We start from the raw sequence: 12,021 nt of genomic DNA on the forward strand, positions 1-12,021 counted from the left end.
CACCATGAGGTGACAGCGTCCTCTGTGTGCTCACATCATATTGCACTAGGCCAACTTACCATGGAGGGAGACCTCCAAGACTAGAGGCCACTGTAAACTTTCCTCTTTCTAAGGTTGATTTCCTCGAGCATTTTGTCATAGCCACAGAAGGCTGGCTGGAAGGCATGTGCCCTTCTCTCTTCAGTTCTTCCTCTTTGCCTGTGACTCTGTCTGTGTCTCAGTATCTACATCGCTTCCTTTCTCATAAGACACAAGCCATCGGATGGATATGGCTCACCTTAATCCAGTGTGGCCTCATCTTAACTAAGAGCATCCCAAAAGCCCTCTTTCCAATAGGGTCACAGTCTGGGTGAGGTTCTGGGTAGACATGAATTTTGGGCTACGTTTCACCCCACCACAGCACTAAGGTGGGAAGAACGGTTCTCTCAAGATCACAGAGTGAGGGGAGGGGTGGGACGCAAGCTCAGGCCTGTTCTGTTCCAGTGTGGGCTATTACCTCCCCTCACTGCCTCACAGTTGTCTCCATTTGTACAATTGAATCAGAGTTTTATTACCTTCAAATTGCTGGGCACAAGCATTCTAACAGCGTTTCAGGGGCCAGGGCTTTGAAATCTCATTTCTGCTGGCCCAGGCCCCCCAGGGAACAACAGTTTTCACACTCTTCTCTGGATGGCTGGGACTGGCTGTCTTAGCCGACCCATGGCTAAGTAGTACCCAACCCATGGCTAAGTAGTACCCAACGCATTATTTCTGAGTCCTTCTCTAGGAATTTGAGGGAACCCTCACACTCCAAAATGTGAGCAGTGTCATATTATCAGCATATGAATGTTTAACAGGCGAGTCAGAGGCTCTGTTACAACTAAAATCCACCTCCCCCAAATCCAACATATCCATCCACCTAACCCTAGCCTGTCTCTTGTATCAAGTCCTGTATTGATCTCTGAATTGTGCTTATCTGTTTTGTTTCTGTGAGAACATGTGTGTGCATATGTTCATGTGTATCTGTGTGTGTGTTCCTTCCCCAAGAACAATTCCGTAAGACTTAGGATAACAGCCTGAGACCGATGTATGTGCCCACTGGCACACTTCAATTCCCGGAGCAGCCTCCTCTGTTGACTGCTAATCCCTTGACCAGTTAAACTAAGCCAGTTCACCACTTGCTCCTCTCCAGACAGCGACTTGCATCTCACCAAGTTTTTATATCCCTTTGCTTCTGCCTGAAACTCTCTTGTCCTGTAGACGTTGAAAGGTTTGTTTTTTTCTTCCTTCTGATCTCTGCTCATCTTAGCAGAGCATCTCTGACCATTCCACCAATCACATGGCCCAAAGCTGACCACCAGCCTCATCCCCTTATGCTCCCCATCAATGCCGCCTGAATTGCCATAAACTGATTTGACTTCTTTCAACCCCCTTTGGTAGAATACATGCTCCGAGAGATATGGAATCAGGGGTCCAGTTTGTTCCCATAGTCTCCAAGTAGATTGAGTAGTAGCTGGTATATACCAAGCACCCAGCAAATGCTTTTAGTTTTAGTTTGTCTCTAAAACTTAGCCCGTAAGGTTCAATATTCAAACCACAATCTCTGTCTGTGCTTCCAAGAGAGCAAAGGATGAACTTTTGCTTCATGCCATTCTGTCTTACCTTGAAGCTTTATGCAGAGGAATCACTTGGCCCTAGGAAGAAACTTTCAGTATTAACATTTACAAGGATTCACAATTTTTGTAGTGCATGCCTCTCTGCCCAACATGGTTCAGAGTCTCAAATTTCATTGGGAAAATATGCATGTTTAAAACTTTACCTATGCTTGAGGGAGGGACAATGAATGTTCCTTCTTTTTGCCTCTCTGGTTCCAACGCAGTAGCTTTATAGTAAATGTTTGTTGTATGAATGAATGACATAAGTCATTATTTCTCAGCCATGTGACAAATGCATTCATTTTTCTTAAGACTGCTATGGCAAATTGCCACAGAGTTGGTGGCTTAAAATATGGAGACTCATCCTTTGACAATTCTGCAAGACAGATGTCCAAACCCAGGCCTCTGGGCTGAAATCACAGTGTCAGCAGAGACGAGTCCTCCTTGGAGATGCTGAGAGAACATCCATGACTTCTCTTTTAGCCACCAGAGTTGCCTGCCCTTCCTGGCCACATCACTCTTAGTACTTTCTTGCCTTCACCGGGTCATAGCAAGAAGAGACATAGGTTTATAAGAGAAACATGGTCGGGGAGAAGGCTCAGTGAATACCATGCTTGTCAGTTAAGGAATTCAGGAGCCCTAGAACCAACATAAAAACCACAAGAGCTGTCGGCCTGCCTGCAATCCCAGTAGTCAGGAGGCAGAGTCAAAAGAACCCCGGGTCTAGTTGGCTAGCTAGCCTTGCTGGAGTCATGAGTTCTGGGCTCAGGGAGAGACCCTGCCTCAGTAAGTAAAGCGGAGAGTGGTCAAGTAAGAAACACAATACCTCAGACCTCCAGAATGCATATACATGCAACCACATACATTAAACATAGATACATACCTATATCACACATATGTATACACACGAAAGACATCTAAGCATACTTTAAAAATTATATAATTGTAGTTTAAGAAGGTACAAAAGCTTTCAGGATGAAGAATTCAGGACAGGGTTCAACGCACAGGACATGTTTAGGTTAGAAAAAAAAAGGGGCCACACAGTGGACAAATGGTAAAAATTTGAAAAGGGAAGCCCAGAAGGTCCTGTCTATTCTGATTCTTTTGTCTTCTCTCTGACAGGGCTTCTTCCTTCTCAATGAGGCACAAGCCCTCCGGAATGAGATTCCTTAACTGTCTTAGTTAGAGTTTCAACCATGACCAAAAGCAACTTCAAAAAGAGAGGGTTTGTTTCGGCGTACAGTTCCACATTGCAATCCATTGTGGAAGGAAGTTGGGGCAGGAACACAAGTCAGGAACCTGGAGGTAGAAACAGAAACAGATGCCATAGAGAAATCCTTCTGGCTTTCTCAGCCTGATTTCTTATGCACATCAGAACCCTCTGCCCAGGGATGGCATCACCCACAGGGGTATGGCCCTCCCACACCAATCATTAATCAAGAAAATGGCCTACAGACTTACCTTTAGGCCAATCTTATGGAGGCATTTTCTCATTTAAGCTTCTCTCTTCCCAGATATATCTTCACTTGCTTCTAGTTGATAAAAATCAACCAGCACAATGACTTACCACTACAGACCAGAATCTCTTTATGGCTAGACAGAAAGGCACTGGGAAAGAAAAGGGTTAGAAAAGATGTTTGTCTCTGTTGGGGTTGTTTACAAGGGTGGGAGTGGGCACAGGGAGATGGGTAGGGTGGGATGCAAAATATGAAATCACAAAGAACCAATTAAAAGTTAAATAGAAAAGGAAAGAAAAGAAAACTCATTCTAGTTGGGCTAACTTTGGGGGAAATCTGTTCTGGTTTCTATGACCCATCTTGGGTGAGAGAAATTCCAATGTCTATGACTCGCTGTGGAGGGAGGATGAGGGGGCATGGGGTGCAAGAGTAGGAAGGTCAGGAAGGCTTTTGTTCTGAGACTGATTCCAAGGCCTTCTGATGTCTTCCAGCTCAAAGTACTTCCACACCGAAGATCCACCTTTGGGTTCCCCGTTTTGACCTGAAGCATCCCAAGCTCTGCCTCGTGGTCATGCTGCCTTCTCTCAGATGGCTAGCATGCTCCGATGCCTCCCTCTAACAGCAGTAACCATGACGTTTAGAGTTCTCCTTGAAGATCTGCTTGGCAATCTCCTCATCTCCAAGATGGTAATATACATATACATACAAACACACATATACATACATACACATACATATACACATATACATACACACAAACATACATACACATACATATACACACATATACATACACACAAACATACATACACATACATATACACACATATACATATACATACATACACATATACATATATACATATACGTATATCTACATATACATACACACATATACACACATTCACATATACATACACACATACATTACACACATATACATACATATACATACACATATATATACATACACATATACATACATATGCACATATACATACACACATATACATGCACGCATATACATGCACACATGTGTGTACACAGATATGCACATATATGCATATATACATACATATACATATACACATACACACATATACATACATGCACACATATACATACATACATATATATGGTACACACATACATGATAGATATATGTACATTTGCATGTATCTATGCAGGTACATGCATGTGCTAGAGGCCAGAAATCAACATCAGGTATCTTCCTCTATCTCTCTGCACCTTATTCTGTGAGACAGGTGAGATCCCAGAGTTCACTTCTTCATCTAGAGCGGCAGGCCAGGGAGCTCCAGGTATCCACCCGTCTCAGCAGCAACAGCTTTTCACACAGGTGCTCGAGATCTGAACTCAGGTCCTCATGCTTGCATAGCAATCATTGAGCAACTGAGTCATTTCTCCCAGCCCCTGACTCATTTATATAACTTTTCATAGTAGTCTCTGTTATTTGTTGAACATTTTCCCTGCTCCTGCCCAGTTTCTCCTGACCCTCCTTTTTCCCACCCTTCCAGTCTCCGGTTTGTCTCCCTTGCTCCCCGACACGGCTTTACTTCTTCCTTTTGACATACGCATGCATTATTTTATAGGACTATATAAATCTCACCGGCCATCAGAGAAATTCGAGTAACCTTGCTGAGATTCTAATATATTCCTTTCTTATATATTCTTTTAAAGTCATATGAAGACGACACACTCAGCTTCCAGGGACTGGTGTTTGATATCCTGGTCATCCTTCCAAACCAACTGAAGAGAAAGAGTGACGTAAGTGCAAACATGCCCTTCACCCTCTCCCACAGGGCTTCCATTAGAAGCTGCGGATTGCCAGAGAGCCAGACATGGAGGTTTGAATGACTGTAACCCCAGTAAGTAGACAGGAGGGTGACAGGAAGCTGCCTTAGGACACGGATGCTCAATCCCATGGAGGGTCGGCTGAATATGGTTTTGCTGACCCCCCCCTTGTACCCCACGACAGCAGCGATAGGCATCTACCTGTCTCCAACACCACTGCTACTGAGGGAGAAAAACAGGGTATAAAGCCATTACCCCACGGCAGCTCATCTGTGAGCATGCCTGCCGCCAGCTGCTCTTGGCTTGGCAGCACCCCTTCTGCTAAAGGTGGCTGGAATTCCACTGCGTGCTCTCCCACACTTGGCTGTTAATTGAAGCGCAAAGATAACATCATCAATCCAAAAGGGTCATGAGTCCTTTTTGCCCTCTTGGCAAGTTAATGTGGCCTAATATTTGTTTAAAGCCCACCTATTCTTTTAAAAGACACTTTGTCCAGCGGAGTTTTGATAAGTGCCTACCCCCCTCGCTCCTTTAAGCAATAAAGTCAGATTTTTTCCCCTTTTCTGTCCTGTGAGCAGCCAGCTTTTCTGAAGGAAGATTGGCTTTATAAATGAGAAACAGATCCTGCCCCATAAAAGATCTAAGACATGGCTATTGGGCCCAGACCTCTGCTGGGTGTGCTTTTAACTGCTAAGCCATCTCTCCAGCCTAGTTTAAAAAAATAATTTCTGTCTAAATCGTATTTTTATTATTACAAATAAGGGAGGGGATCCAAAGGGATCCACCACCACGCCCAACCCAAAACCCCTCCGCAAATCTGAACAGAAGTGGTCAAAATGACCCCATTCCAAGACCCGTAGTCTGCAAAGAAAACCACACATTTGAAGCATTGAAGAGATTTGTAAAGGTACAGACGCTGAACCCCAGCTCCGGAGATCCTGATTTAGCTGTTGTGAAGCAGATCGGAGAGCAGTATTTTTAAGAACACATCCCCAGACAATTCTAATGGGCAGCTGGAGTTGGAAAGCACCAGACCATTGAAATAAATTGCCACACAGCACATCATTCATAAATGTCTCTTAAAAACACAATGCCGCCGAGTGATCGGTACTTTAGAGCCACCGTGTCCCCACGCTGCCAGCCCAGTAGGTTCTCTCTAATTTTTATTGAAGTATCACCGCCAGAAAGAGACACGTGCTCACTGCATTCTCTGCAGCACTGCTGCTGATAGCAAGAGAATTTACATTTTCAATATCTGTCAACGGGAGGGATGGAGGCATTGAACACGCTCCTGCAACGACCTGTCATGCGGCAGCTAAAATGAATGAACTAGATATGCAACAGTCGAAGCCAGTGTCACCGGATTCAGCGGTGAGCGAAAAGAATCCATTTCAGGGGGGGAAAAAATTCTAGCGTGATACTATTTGTGCTGGAAGTGTTAAAAAAGGAAAGCTCTGAATGGCTGGAGTGTGGTAGGAGGCAGACACCGAGGTGAACAGAAATGAGAACACTGTGTAATAAACCCCACGGCATACAGTCAAAGCAGAACCCAGTCGAAACTTCAGATATTCGGCAAACAACATGGTGGGGAAGGCAAGATGGCTTCGCTTAGGGTAAGCTTAGCCCTTGTCAGTGGTAGCCTAAGTTCAGCTGGCCTGAGTTTAACTCTAGAGAAGGAGAAAACTGAGTCACCGCCTCTAACTTCCATAGGTGGTGCCAGGTCGTGTGCCCATCCCACATACCTAGTCCACAGGCACAAACCAATTAATGTAATTTAAAAATTGCAAGCAAATTAGTGAATCACTTGACACCAGAACTCAGAAACGAGAGCAGAGTGCACCTAAGGAAAGTTTAGGAAAGTAATTAATAGAGATAAAATTAGACTCTAAAAATTGAAGTTTAAAAGAGTAAAATTGGTTGAGAATCTAGTTCTTCAGATACATGTGGAAAAATAAAACCTAGGAAATCCAGTGCAGTCAACTGGAAACTCACAGATAATAATATCAGAAGTATGCAGGATTCAAGCCGAACCTAGCTCTCCTTTTTTCTAGCACTAATCGATGAGATGCCTATTAGCAACCATCAGATTGTTACAAAGTATTTTTAAATTCCTAATGGTAGCAAGTGAATATGTGTAAGGTTTTTTCCAAAGAAAATTATCACTTGCTCAGGAGGAGTGAACAAATGGAGCGTTATCTAAGTTCTGCTTATGGATTCAAATTTGTCACACTGTCCTGTTCCCTCCTACCAATCTATCAGTGTTCAAAACCAATGGTTATGGGATTTTTATAGCTGATCCTAAATTTCATCTGGCAAAATAAATGCACAGCATAATCCCCCTTTTAAAGAAGCCCTACGGGACACCTAAAGCTAGGGGAACTATGCACCAAGTGGACTATCGTTGAGAAGATGACAGTTCTAGAGGATGAGGTGGAGTCTCGAATTCAGAATAAGACAAGGACCGGGTTTAACATGAGTAGAGGAAGGCTGTCATGCACACATAGTGAGCAACTGCTTTCCTAGGCTCCTGGGAGAGCCAATGTTAATTGTCAACTTGACAAACTCGGGGATCACCTAGGAGACTATGGGGGGCGATGCAGATGTGGGGAGAGCCATCTTAGTTGTGGGTGGGACCATCCTTGGCTAGGGGATTCTGAACTGTGTAAAATGGAGACTCAAGCACGCATTGCCCTCTTTCTTTGGTAGCAGAGACAATGTAGCCAGCTGTTTCAAGCGGATGTTGCCTCAGCTTCCCAGACGGATGGATTATGTCTTGAACTGTGAGCTAAAATAAACCCTCCCTTCCTCAGGTTGCTTTGGTCAGAATACGATGTTATTAAAGCAACAGGAAAAGAAGCTAAGACCGATACATGTTTTTAAAACTTGGGAAATTGATTATCTGTTTGAGGAAAACATACATTATCCACCTTCCACACAAAGACCTAAGGCTTTAAAAAGAATCAAATAGAAACAAAAGAGTTACAGTAAACTAGTTGTTTGCTTCTTAATTAGCAGGGATGGCTTTTCTAAGCATAAAATTCAAGCACCATAAAGGTCAAAAAACTATCTACATAAAATGTAAAATGTGTGTGCTACAAAGGCTCCAAATAGTGCAAAAGAAAAGGTAGAAACAGATAAAATTGTAAATTTTGCAGTAGTTTGGAAATACATAAATCGGCAACTTTACTAAAGTCTGTAAGTCGGTAGAAAAACACATCCCAATGAACCACAAGTCACAAAAGAAAAAAATGCAAGTTCAGCCAAGAAACTCTAGTCCTGTAAGTGCTGAAGGAAAGATATACACACCACATACACAAGGGAGAGGGTGGAAGGGAGGAAGGGGGAAAGGGAGAAGGGGAGGGAAAGAGAGGAAGGAGATGGAGAGGGAGAGGGAGAGAAAGGGAGGAGGAAAAGGAGGGGGTCGCATACTGAACGAATGCTCTGACTCCTGTAGAAGTCAGGGCCATGGCCCACTTCTTGGCCACTGCTTGGCCCTAACAGCTGAGTAGTTTTCCAATGTGTAAATGAACCACCTTTTCTGTATCCATTCTTTCATCGTGAGGCATCTGGGTTGTTTCCAGCTTCTGGCTATCACGAATAAGACCTCTATGAACATAGTGGAACATGTGCCCCTGTAGCATAGTAGGGCATCTTTTGGGTAAACGTCCAAGAGTGGTATAGCTGGGTCTTCTGGTAGATCTATTTTCAATTTCCTGAAGAACCTCAAGATTGATTTCCAGAGTGGTTACCAGTTTGCAATCCCACCAGCAATGGAGGAATGTTTGCAGGCAAATAGATGGAACTAGAAAATGTCATCCTGAATGAGGTACCTCAGACCCAAAAGGACACGCATGGTATATACTCACTAATAAGTGGATATTAGCCAAAAAAAAAAAAAAAAGTACAGAATACCCAGGATACAGTCCACAAAACTTGAGAGGTTAACAAGCTGAAGGGCCCAAGTGAGGATGCCTCAGTCCCACTTGGGAGGGAGAAGAAAGCAATCACAGGAGGTGGGGGAGGGGAGGGACCTGGGTAGGAAAGGGAACAGGGAGGGGAGAGGGGGACATGATCAGGTATTGGTGGGGGGAATAGGACTGAAGCCCTGAGGGACAGCAGAAAGAGTGGGATGTGGGACAGTTGAGGGGTGGACCAGGAGGGTGATAACAAGATTAAAGTAATAATAAATAAATGATAAATAGATAAATGGAAGAATGAATGGAAGGAAGGAAGGAAGGGAGGGAGGGAGGGAGGGAGGGAGGAAGGAAGGCAGGCAAGCAAACATGCTTGGCCATTAAAACGCCAGATTACGCCACAAGGTCTAAATGATGGATGCCCCTTATGACTATGGCTTGTGGGGTTTGACATGGCTGTACAAATGCCAAACAAAAACCAGCAGGGAAGGAGGAATTAATCCCAAAAAGATCCCAAACAAACCTCCAAGCCTCCCTTGTTCTTAGCAGACTTTAGAAAATCAATTTGGGAGGACATATGGCTGAGCAGTACAATCTTAGCTTTCTACCGGCTTCCTAAAACAAACACCTCTGATGTGTGAGCTCTGATAACAGGTGTCTGGATTCCTTTGAAGATGGCTATCGGTACCAATAAAGATTCACCGTGAGAGCCCACAGCTACTGCCGGAACACTGAAGGGGAGGAAAAGGCTCGGCTTCTCTAGTTTCATACTTCATACTCTAGCTTCTTTCTCCGCCTTTGGATCACTCTGTTCATCGCTGTGTGTAGACACGTTGGCCATTTTAAGTATCTTGTTCAGGTTGGGGGACAGCTCAGCTGGTTAAGCTTGTCGTGGAGCACGAGGACCTACCTTCAGTTCTCCGGGGCCCACGGTAAAGCCAGGTGTTACGCATGCACCTGCCATTTTTAATTCCAGGAAGCCTGCGGCAGGAAGATTTCTAGAGCTTGCTGGACAGCAGTCTTGACAAATGGGTAAGCTCTAGGTTTTGGGGACAGACACTGTCCCAAAAAATTAGGTGGAGAGCAACTGAAGACATCTGATCTCTACCACTGGCCTGCACACACATATATACATGTATGCACATGCGCGCGCACACACACCAAAACAATAAAAAAAGACAATTTTATCCAAGACTATAATAACCACACCCGTGACTAATGGCCAATTACCAAATACTAGCCCATCCCAGCAATCAATAAAAGCCTGCTACTCCCTTTGCTAAGCCAGCTGGGATCCCGGGCATGTCACCACACCCTGTTGTATGCAGTCTCTGGCATCGAATACAAGACTTTGTGCAGGCGGGGCAAGCCGTCCACCAACCGAGCTACCTCCTGACCCACATAAGCTTTCTGTGCTCTTAAGAAAAAAACAGGTTATCTATTTCTATTTTGTGCGCCTGAATGTTTTGACCGTGTGTGTTTAAGTGAAGGGTGTAGGTACGTGGTAACCATGGAGACCAGAAGACGGCTCATGATGCCCTGGACCTGGAGTTACAGACGATTGTAAGCCACCAGATGATGCTGGGAACGGAGCCTGGGACTCCAGACAAGAGCATCAAGTCACCTTAAAGCCTCAGCCATCTCTCCGGTTCCTACTTTTAATCCACAGACCAACACGAACTATGCCCAAGGGAAACAAACATATATTAATTAGTCAGTGACTTTAGAATCACAATAAAGGAGTGGAGAAGATGACTAAATGGTTGCTGCTCTTGAAGAAGACCCAGGTTCGATTCCCAGCAACCACATAACCGCTCACAACTATCTGTATGTCCAATCCCAGAGCATCCACATCTGCACCTTCTGCTGACCTCCACAGGTACCAGACACACATGTTGGTGCATAGACAGACATATGCATAAAATACAAAGGCAGAAAACGGAAGACTTTTTTAAAATAATGTTTACATTTTTTAAGGATTTATTTATTTATTACATATGAGTGCACCGTAGCTGTCTTCAGACACACCAGAAGAGGGCGTCAGATCTCATTACAGATGGTTGTGAGCCACCATGTGGTTGCTGGGAATTGAACTCAGGACCTCTGGAAGAGCAGTCAGTGCTCTTAACCACTGAGCCATACCTCCAGCCCCCGGAAGACTTTTTAATAACAGTAAAAATGTTACAAGTCCAAACCAACTGGCCTTTGGTCTTTTTTGGCTGTACAGTATAATTTTACATAGAGAGAGAGAGACCAGCAAAGTAGCCTAAGTTAATTTTTCCCATTACATAGAAGTTGTAAAGTTAATCCTGTCCCCATCTGTTTCCCCCAAAGCCTTTCTCCTGGCTCCTGACATAAGTCAGGTCTGAACTACGTTAGTCCACCACTGCATTGATCCTGAGAGGAGAGAGTCTCAAGCCACACAAGGAAACCATTTCTTGAGAAAATGTACTGAGGATACTATAGGGGAGCAGGGCAAGTGAGAGAGATGTTTGGTGTGTTCTGAGAAGGAATTATCTCTTAGTTCCCACAAACGTATTCATTGTTAAGAGACGCAGAACAGAAAAGCTGGTCTGTGTTTCTCCAGTTGGCTCAGACAATACCCAGTGACCGCTGGGATGCCACGGGAGGCAGGATCGCTCCCAGGGGAAAGTAGGGGAAGGGTTGAGGGACAGAATCCGCACTGCTCTGCAGAGGTTGGTAGATTAGGAGCTTTAAGGCCAGGGACCTTGAAGAAGTTGTCCGTTCTCTTGAAGACGGAGTGACGTGGAGCCCCTCTGGCTGCAGACTGGGTGACTAGAATGAAGGCAGGACTGCAAGCAAGACTTGCCAAGGAAGACTCACTACCAGGGTAGAGATGGTGTATTCCAGCACCCCACAACTCTACTCGCTAATGTGGTAGGTGATTAGTGTTCTAGCCACCAAGTCAGAGAGCCCCAGGAAGCTTTGGGAACCCCACATTTATACCCCCACTTCCTCTTTTCGCTTCATTGATGTTACTGTGATAAACTATCTGACAAAAAGGAATGTCGGTGAGAACAGGTTTATTCTGTGTACAGCTTCAGACCACAGTCCATCAGTGAGGGCAAGACAGGTCAGGGACTCAGGCAGCTAGTCACATCTTATCCACAGTCAAGAGCACAGAGAAACAAAGGCACCAGTCTGCTCCCTTTGTTCTCAGATAGCCTTCTCTACTCTTGCATA

The 12,021-nt window shown here is 44.5% G+C and overlaps 1 long non-coding RNA gene across 5 annotated transcripts in view; it reads left to right on the forward strand.

Moving 5' to 3' along the window:
• LOC102550434 (uncharacterized) overlaps positions 1 to 7,755 on the forward strand; it is a 40,880-nt gene extending 33,125 nt beyond the window's left edge. For 4 of the 5 annotated variants that reach the window (XR_010052799.1, XR_010052802.1, XR_010052801.1 and 1 more), the window contains 4 exons: positions 3,583 to 3,778; positions 4,790 to 4,876; positions 6,076 to 6,274; positions 7,610 to 7,755. This is a non-coding gene — a long non-coding RNA (uncharacterized LOC102550434). Of the gene's footprint in view, positions 1 to 3,582; positions 3,779 to 4,789; positions 4,877 to 5,728; positions 5,990 to 6,075; positions 6,275 to 7,609 lie in introns of those variants that run through there. The other variant, XR_010052800.1, reaches the window with a different exon arrangement.
• The last annotated feature ends 4,266 nt before the right edge of the window (positions 7,756 to 12,021 follow it).

This window comes from Rattus norvegicus, chromosome 6 (genome assembly GCF_036323735.1).
Source record: "Rattus norvegicus strain BN/NHsdMcwi chromosome 6, GRCr8, whole genome shotgun sequence".
NCBI classification, from domain to species: Eukaryota; Metazoa; Chordata; class Mammalia; order Rodentia; family Muridae; genus Rattus; species Rattus norvegicus.